The sequence below is a fragment of the Giraffa tippelskirchi genome, chromosome 3 (assembly GCF_054371585.1).
Source record: "Giraffa tippelskirchi isolate mGirTip1 chromosome 3, T2T-mGirTip1v1.2.pri, whole genome shotgun sequence".
NCBI lineage: Eukaryota > Metazoa > Chordata > Mammalia > Artiodactyla > Giraffidae > Giraffa > Giraffa tippelskirchi.
This window is the reverse complement of record NC_137277.1, coordinates 100,112,360-100,122,073: the sequence shown is the minus strand read 5'-3', so window position 1 is coordinate 100,122,073 and position 9,714 is coordinate 100,112,360.

The following is a 9,714-nucleotide window of genomic DNA, read 5'->3' as shown; positions in this document are numbered from 1 at the left end:
GGCTATCATACTGGACAGTACAGCCATAGACACCCTGAATAGGCCTCTGGGAGCCATTCTGAATCCCTTGGGATCTTCTCTGGCCCCTTTCCTGGGTATCTACATTATCACTCTGGGGACACGTGTTCACATTCAAGGTTTTTAACTACAGGTGTGCAACTTTCCTCAGGCAGGGAAGAGGAACATGCTGTTAGTCCCTGATGTTCCAGACTCTTCCATATCTATAAAATGTTTACTATCCAGCACCACCCACCAGTGTCCCAGGTTCTGATCCAGGGACGGGCTGCAAAGAGTTAACTCTGGAATATTCTTCTTCTGTAGTCTACTGGGCTAGGAATGGCATCATTCCCTCCTTCCTCATGTGGCTGCGGCTTCTCTTACAAGATGCTGTATCCTCCTCCTACCTGAGATCACGTCCATTCTTTCCCCTTTCCAAGACCATCAGATGGATGAGGTACAGAGAGAGAAAACAGCTTAACCACAAGGGAAGGCCATCATACTGGCATTTCAAAACATTTCCTTCATAGGAATGCTGCATTAACTTGGTTTATATAAGATAGAAGCTGGACTATGCTCAGATTCAGCGCACATTTGTTGAGTACCTGAAGTTTTAAACCCTCAACCCACTGCTAGAAAAGACCCACTCTGCTTCTCTCCCTCTTCTCTCCCTCTCCCCAAGCTGACAAATACAGTTCCTAATTACCCCTTTGAATCTGCTTCGGTAGCTTTAGAAGAAATACTTGCAACATAAGCATGGTTTTTTCTTGAATAACTTACGTTTTTCTAAACTATTACCTTTATATAGCATTTATACCTGATATAGCACTTATCACCTGTCAAACTTGATTACCTAATTAACTAATTTCCTGTTTCCACTTTCAGAATATAGGCTACATGAGAGCAGAAATTCTTTGGTTCACTGCTGTATTCTTAGGATACAGAATTGCACCTGAGAGAAGGTAGGTGCTCAAATATTTCTGAGTAAAGAAAAACATGTGGATTATATCTCATAGGATGCCTTTGATGTTTAAAAACAGAACACCTTCCACACCAGTGGTGAAGATGGAGATGGAGCAGGCTAAAGAAAATGAAGGCTGTAGAGAATCCCTCTTCACAGCCTTGGTGGGAATAGTGAGCAGCAGAAATTGTAAAAGAACGTGGAATCTCACCTGCATCACAATTAAAAACCCACAACTTTGAGAAGTTAAACGACGACCCATTGTTGATGGAGAAGATATATAAATTCACATGCCCTGCTTCCCGAATTTCAAGTGTTCATTCATTCTTTACTTGATTATAACCGCTATGCGGTGCTGTGCTTAGTCACTCACTGATGTCCGACTCTTTGTGACCCCATGAACTGTAGCCCACCAGGCTCCTCTGTCCATGGGGACTCTCCAGGCAAGAATACTGAAGTGGGTTGCCATGCCCTTCTCCAGCAGATCTTCCCCACTTAGGGATCGAACCCAGGTCTCCCACATTGCCAGTGGACTCTTTACCATCTGAGCCACCAGGGAAGCCCCCAAATACTGGAGTGGGTAAGCCTATCTCTTCTTCAGGGGATCTTCGTGACCCAGGAACCAAACTGGAGTCTTCTGAATTGCAGGCGGGTTCTTTACCAGCTGAGTTACCAGAGAAGTCCTATAACTACTGAACCTGAGATTAATTTCTGAAACTCACTTATTTACCTAAAATTTCAAGTTATCAACTTCTGGAGGTGTCTTTATTCTTTTAGTAAAAAAATTAGGTTGTGGAGATTATTTCTTAAGTTTTTGTTTGAAATGAACTGGAATCTTTTCTTAGTTATGTTTTGCCTTAGCATCTTTCAGCTGCAAAATATCTTCAACTAGGCTTCTCAGTTAAAAAATAAAGGGCTACTTGCAAATAAACTTTCTGAAGATTTATTTCAAATGAAATAATGTATAGAAAAGTATATCATAAACATGAAGTATTCTACGTTAATAAGCCTTTGCTACACTATTGTCTTTATCAGCAATCCTGAACAAAAAAGCTTTGCAATAAAGTTTTCTTTCTCACCTTACAAAGAATGTAAAATTATGTAAGATTTTGGAAATCACCTAACATTTAGTTCCTTAATGAAAATATCATAGATTTCCCATTCTGTTGAAGTGATAGGAATCTCTACAACCTCATCAGATAAAAAGTGATTGCTTTGAAAATGCAGGAGAAGGGTTAAAGTGGGAATCAATGGAATTGTTTTTGTAGTAGTAATTACCGATTGGGAAGTGCCGATTTGGTTTTAAGGGATTTTGAGTGGGAATTTACATGAGGGCAAACTTAATATTAGGGTCGTTAACCCAAGGAGAAACCAGTCTTTATAAGCTTGCTGCAGAGCATTATCTGAAGACATTTTTTCCAACAATCTCCTCATTTTATGCAAATGAACAAAGTCTATGCAACACAAACAGCCCAAATCTAGTACAAAAGTTTGAGACAAATCCACATTTACTTTTATTTCTTGTCCTTGACAAGCATCTCCCCATTCCCTTTTCTCCCCAGTCCTTGGCAACCACCATCCTGCTTTCTGCTTCTATGAGCTTGACTATTTTAGATTCTGCCTGTAAGTGAGATCATGTAATATTTGTCTTCTGTGCTTGGCTTATTTTACTTAACATACTGTCTTTAAGGTTCATCCATGTTGACACAAATGGCAGGACTTTTTTCTTTTTTAAGACGGAATAATATTCCATTGTATGTGTATACTCCATTTTCTTAATCTGTTACTGAGCATTTAGATAGTTTCCATATCTTGTTAATAATGTTACAATGAGCTTGAGAGTGCAGATAGATATCTCTTCCAGATCCTGGTTTTATTTCCTTTTGCTATATACCCAGAATTCCACCTATATTTTAAGAAAAAGAATTGAAGAAAAGGCTTTTCCCAAATTTTCATCGTTACTTGCCACTTTTTCTGCTCTCCAATGATGAATGTGCCTCTAGCAGAGAAAGACCAAAGGAGTAGAAATGAGTCAGTCATTGACAGAGTCAGTCATTGAACCAGACATGCTGCCTGGTTCATTGTTCCTTCACATCATCATCGTGGATAAATGGAAGGTTAGCTGCATCCAGAGAAATATATCACAGGGATCTCTTTCTTGTCTGTCAGGCACAGAGACATCCAGAACAATCACCATCTGTGTTTGAAGTCTGATTCTCTGGGGCAGAGCCTTGCTGAAGATACAATACAGTCATATAAACATGCCTGGTGTTAGCTCTCCTGGACGCCCTCTTTCTGAGACTTCTTATTTAACTAGGGGATTTGGGTTCCAAGAACCACACCTCATTTCATATTTCTTTATTTGCATGTTCTGTAAGTTTTTAAAAGAGTGTATTAAGATAATAAATGGTATTAAGATAACAACAGCCATCCTTTATGATGTGTTAATGAACCAGGTATTTAACATATATTTTCTCATTTTATCTTTCAGATGCTTCTTTATGGTAATTACTATTATTTCACTTTATAGGAAACAAACTAAAGTTGGGAGAGATTACAAACTTGTCCAACTGTTCAGTCGACCGTATTGCCTCTGTAGTTGCCATTTTTTTAGCCTACCATTTTGAAACAAAACAGCATCCCTATACTGCAATAGAATTGTGCTTACTGTTTCCTTCTGCTTCCAGAGCCAAGAGTATGGCTTTTCTCTGAATACAATGACTGTCCATTTATCTACACACTGATTATACTCAAGGACAATACATCATTTGATATACTGTTGTTCTATTTTTATAAATTTTGATGTTTTCTTTTTTTAAGCATATTAAAGCCATAATTCTCATTTCTAGCTTGCTCAACTCAAGTAAAAACTTGCCAAACTTTGCAATTTTTTTCTCTGCTTTGCAATAGAACTGTGCAACTGTTACCGAGATCCAAGCCTTTACATTTTTTTCACCAAACTATGATCTCATCGATGTGGCAATGAAGGAGTAATTAAGGCAAAGAAAGAGAGGATTAGAACCAGGAGGAACATCTCTGGTTGCTCACTGCCCCTTCCTTCACCCCCAGAAAGGAGAAAAGAGTAGGCTCTGTCTAAAAGAGAGGGGAGATGCCCCGTAACCTGGGTTATTTGTTAGAAAGCCACACATTGTAGCATTTTAAAAATATTCATTTAAAGGCATTTATTTTAAAATATTTTCAAATAAAACTTACTATTTAAAAATATGGTATACCATGCCTGTGTCCTATTTTAAATGTTGATTTGCTATATTGTTACATCTCAATTGAGTTAGAGAATAAGAATCAAGTATTGCTAGCAAAATATATGCATAGACATATTCTCATGAAAGAAATTACAGAATATAACAGAATTTTGTGAAATGCTGATATTGGCATCAAGTTTGATAAGCTTAGAAACTACTCATGTCAATTCTTTAGTGTTTAACTGAAATAGAGTCTACTTTTAGTGCTTCACAAAAAATCAAGCCTATCAGCCAGGACATGAAAGCAACCTAAATGTCCATCAACAGAGAAATGGATAAAGAAGATGTGATATATATATATGTGTATATATATAATGGAATATTACTCAGTCATAAAAAGAAATATTGCAATTTGCAACAACATGGATGGATCTAGAGATTGTCATACTGAGTGAAGTAAGTCAGACAGAGAAGGGAAAATATCATATAATATCACTTATATATGGAATCTAAAAAAATGGTATTACTGAACTTATTTATAAAACAGAAATTGAGTTACAGATGTAGAAAACAATTTTATGGCTAACAGAAGGAAAGGCAAGGGGTTAAATTGGGAGATTGGGATTGACATATACACACTGCTATATATAAAATAGATTTAAGGACTGTATAGCACAGGGAACTCTACTCAGTACTCTGTAATGATCCGTACGGGAAAAGAATTTTAAAAAGAGTGGATATATGTATACGTATAACTGATTCATTGTGCTGTATACCTGAAACTAACATGACATTGTACATCAACTATACTCCAATAAAAATGAAACAACAGCAAAACATAGGCTATTAAAAAACATCAAAAACTTTTGTCCCAATCCATATTCTTTGTAACGAACCATGTTTTTCTTTTGCCTGAGTGCTGGGTCAGTTTAAAAAAATCTCTGTCTAATTTTTACGGCCAATTATCTGTATTTACTAAACAAAGCATGTGCATGTGCAGGCAACATGGAGAAACTGAGCGAAATAGATATCTTTCCTAAAGTAAACAAAAAAGAATATTGTGCAAAAGTCAACACTGGGTGAACTTTAAGGAATGAAGCTAATCTTAAATTTCAGAGATGAAGAATGTCATAAATCATAGCAATGTTTTCTTAGGTTAGTCTCCCAAGGCAATATAAAAAAATTGAAAATAAACAAATGGGCCTAATTAAACTTACAGGCTCTTCCAAAGCAAAGGAAACCATAAACAAAATGAAAAGACAACCTATAGAATGGGGGAAAATATTTGCAAATGATGCAACCAACAAGGGCTTAAATTTCTAAAATATACAACCAGTGCATACAACTTGACAACAACAACAAAAACACAACCCAAGTGGAAAAATGGGCAGAAGAGCCAAAGAGGCATTTCTTCAAAGATGAAATACTGGTGGCCAACAGGCGCACGAAAAGATGCTCAACATCACTAATTATTAGAGAAATGCAAATCAAGAGAACAATGAGGATCACCTCACACCAGTCAGAATGGCCATCACTGAAAAGTCTACAAATAAAAAATGCTGGAGAAGGTATAGATAAATGGGAACCCTCCTACACTGTTGGTAGGAATGTAAGTTGGTTCAGCCACTGTGGAAAAGAGTATAGAGGTTCCTCAGAAAACTAAAAATACAATTACCATATGATCCAGCAATCCCATTCCTGGGCATATATCCAGAGAAAACTTTAATTCAAAAAGATATATGCACCTCTACATTCATAGCAGCACTATTCACAATAGCCAAGACATGGAAACAATGTAAATGTCCGTTGAAAGATGAATGGATAAAGAAGATATGGTACATATATAAATGGAATATTACTGAACAACTAAAAGAACAAAATCATGCCATTTACAGTAACAAGGATGCAACTAGAGATTGTTATACTAAGTGAAGTAAGTCAGAAAGAGAAAGACAAGTACCATATGATATGGTACAGACATAGAATCAGGAACATATAGAATAGATTGGTATTTGCCAAGGGGAAAAGGGTGGGAGAAGGTTGGATTGGGAGTTTGGAATTAGCAGTTGCAAATTGGTATTAATATATATAGAATGGAAAAACAACAAGCTCCTACTGTATAGCATAGGAACTATATTCATTATCCTCTGATAAATCATAATGGAAAAGAATATGAAAAAGAATATATATATATATATGTTTTATATGTGTGTGTGTGTGTGTGTGTGTAACTGAGTCACTTTGTTGTACTAATTCACACAACATTGTAAATCAACCGTAGGTCAATAAAAAATTTTTTAAAGTTAAAAAAAAATGAAATGAAGAATGTCAGCTCACAAGCTGATGACATTATAGCCCAGAGAGGATTAACCTTGGAGTAGACCCTCATGCCAAGGTGCTGGATTTACAGGACACACAGACATGGTCCTGGTCCTCAGGAGGTGGAACTTGGACCTGAAATTCCTACATTAAGCTGGGACCTTGGAAATTCTGTACCTTCAGTGAAAGAGGATTAAATATTCAGATGACCAGTCTTAAAATGCAAAAGAAGCTTGTCTCTGAGCAGATGTGGTTAGAAAAAGTTTCTAGTGAGAAACTGAAACAAAACATGATATGTGGTCATAGACACAAGTTATGCTAGTCATGTGGTGCTGGAATCATTGAGACAGTAAATTAACGTAAATCTGGTCCTGGGGATACACCTGGAGCTCCTGGCAGAAGCAAATACAAAACCACCACCTTGGGACACTTTCCTGAATCCATCTATACTGTGAAAAGTAAAAATGTTAGTTGTTCAGTCGTGCCTAACTCTTTGTGACTCCATGGACTGTAGCCCACTAGGCTCCTCTGTCCATGGGATTTTCCAGGTGAGGTTACTGGAGTGGTTTGCAGTTTCCTTCTCCAGAGTATCTTTCCCAATCCAGGGATCAAACCTGGGTCTCCTGCACTGCAGGCAGGTTCTTTACTGACTGAGCTACCAGGGAACTGTACACACATAGAAAAAACAATATGGAGTCAAAAATTAAAATTGTAGATAAAATGAGGAAACAGTCTCTTAGGAGAGAAATCAGTGGACACAACAAACAGAAAGATGAGCCCTGTAAGAACTTGACATAATTTAACAGCTTGAAGGAAGTTATAAAATGGTGTTATTTAAAATGATTAAGTGGAAAAATGATGGAGTAGAAATATATAGAAACAATAGGAAACAATTTACAAAGAATAGGCAAGTATGAAAAAGTAATAATTAGAATATCCACAAATGAAAAAACATTCATCGGAAAAAAAAGTCTCAGTAGATGGTATATCAGTTATCTATTGCCATAGTATGTTGCCTTGGACTCGAGGGGTATGAAAGTCTGAAAGTAATAGTTGCTCAGTTGTGTCCAACTCTATGCGACCCCATGGAGCCCACCATGCTCCTCTGTCCATGGACTTCTCCAGGCAAGAATACTGGAGTGGGTAGCCATTTCCTTCTCCAGTGGATCTTCCCAACCCAGGGATCGAACCTGGGTCTCCTGCATTGCAGGCGGATTCTTTACCTTCTGAGCCACCAAGGAAGCTGAGAAGTATACAACAAGCATTTATTCATAATGTGCCTGGAGTCAGCTGGGGCTGCCTAGGTGGCACTGTTGCCCTTGGCTGGGATTGCTCACTTATGAGGGGTCAGCTGGCTTTTGGCTGCTATAAGCTGGCCTCAGTTGGGGTGACAAGGGTGACTGGGCTCCATTTTACATGTTTCTCTTCCTGCAGTAGACTACTGGGTATGTTCTTATGACAATAATAGAGCAAGGGAGTAACAACTGACACACTGTCACTCCTGCTTCATTTTCTTCATCAAAACCATGACTCAACCAAGCCGAGTCAAGGTCAGGGCAGGGTGGCTCATTAATGATGAGAGAACATTGCATTGCACAGTCATGTGGAATAGGATATTTCAGGGAGACGTGAAGAATAGAGAACATTACTGCAATAGATTGCAGATGAGTGAAAGAGCTTGTTAAACACACCTAAATAGAGAATGAGTGAAAAAGGAAAACCTGAAAAAAAATTCTCAATTTATAGCAAGCAGAGAAGCAAAGAGATAGGATACATGAAAAAGTTAAGACATTAGGAGTACAGACTGAGATGGCCTGTCATATGTCTAATAAGAGTGCCAGAGAAGACAGTACATTTAAGGAAGAAATAGTGAGAATTTTCCTGAGTTTATAACAGACCTATTTTCTCATAATTTGAAAGTGTGATGGGCCCTGAGAAGACCTTTATTTTTTTTAAAAGTCATACCTAAATGCACTTTAGTAAAACTGGAGAATGTGAAGAGAAAATTTCAAAGCCCCAAGGAAAAATAGACAGATTACTTATTAAAATACAACCAGTTGCTGCTGCTGCTAAGTTGCTTCAGTCATGTCTGACTCTGTGCGACCCCATAGACGGCAGCCCACCAGGCTCCGCCGTCCCTGGGATTCTCCAGGCAAGAACACTGGAGTGGGTTGCCATTTCCTTCTCCAATGCATGAAAGTGAAAAGTGAAAGTGAAGTCGCTCAGTCATGTCCGACTGTTTGTGACCCCATGGACTGTAGCCTACCAGGCTCCTCTGTCCATGGGATTTTCCAGGCAAGAGTATTGGAGTAAAGTGCCAATTCCTTCTCCAAAATACAACCAATAAATGAAAGCAAACTTTTCATCAACAACAGTAGATACCATAAGACAATAAACTAATATCCCATGGGGATTGAGGGAAAATAGCCATCAATATACAAAAATAGTCACTATAAAATGAGGGCAAAATAAAAGGCTATGCTAAACAACTATTACATAATGTGCTTTAGAAAGAAAAAAAATAAATCCAGAAGGAAGGAATAAGATCAGAGAAGCCACAGTGACCATAGACAGTGCAGATGTGGATAATTTAAATTTTTATTAACTAAAGATACCACAATAACCAAAATAATGACTCTGACTGAGGGAGGATTGAAAACAGAGTAGATTAAGCTACTTCACAAGGAAAATGTGAAGGAATAACTAGAGTTAAAGAGTTCCAAGTTTCTTGTGTTACTCAGGAGAAGACTTGAGGTATTAATTAACTGTAAGTTAAGTCAAGCATGCTTGTTAAAATATAAGGGTAACTATTAGAAGGGCAGAAATAGAATATATAACTTCAGAATCAACAGAGGAAAGTGGAGTCTACAGAGAACCTAATCATTCTATAGAAGGCAGGAAGTGAAAAGAAGCGCTCTCTATCTCTCTCTATATATATAATTAGAAACACAAAATAAGGTAGAAGAAATGTAATCACACTATTTGTAAGTGTATTAAACTCAAAAATACCTGGCCTCACTAACAGTCTGGGAAATGTAAAATGAAGCAAAGAGATACAATTTTATGACCATCACATTGTGAAAAGAATTAAACAGCTGATAACACCAGATTTGTTGCCAAGGATACAGGAAAATAGGTCATCTTATACAGTGTTGGCACAAGTGTAATTTGGTACTTTGTAAGGCAGTGTAATAATACCTAATAAAATTGAATACATATAAACATATGTCCAGA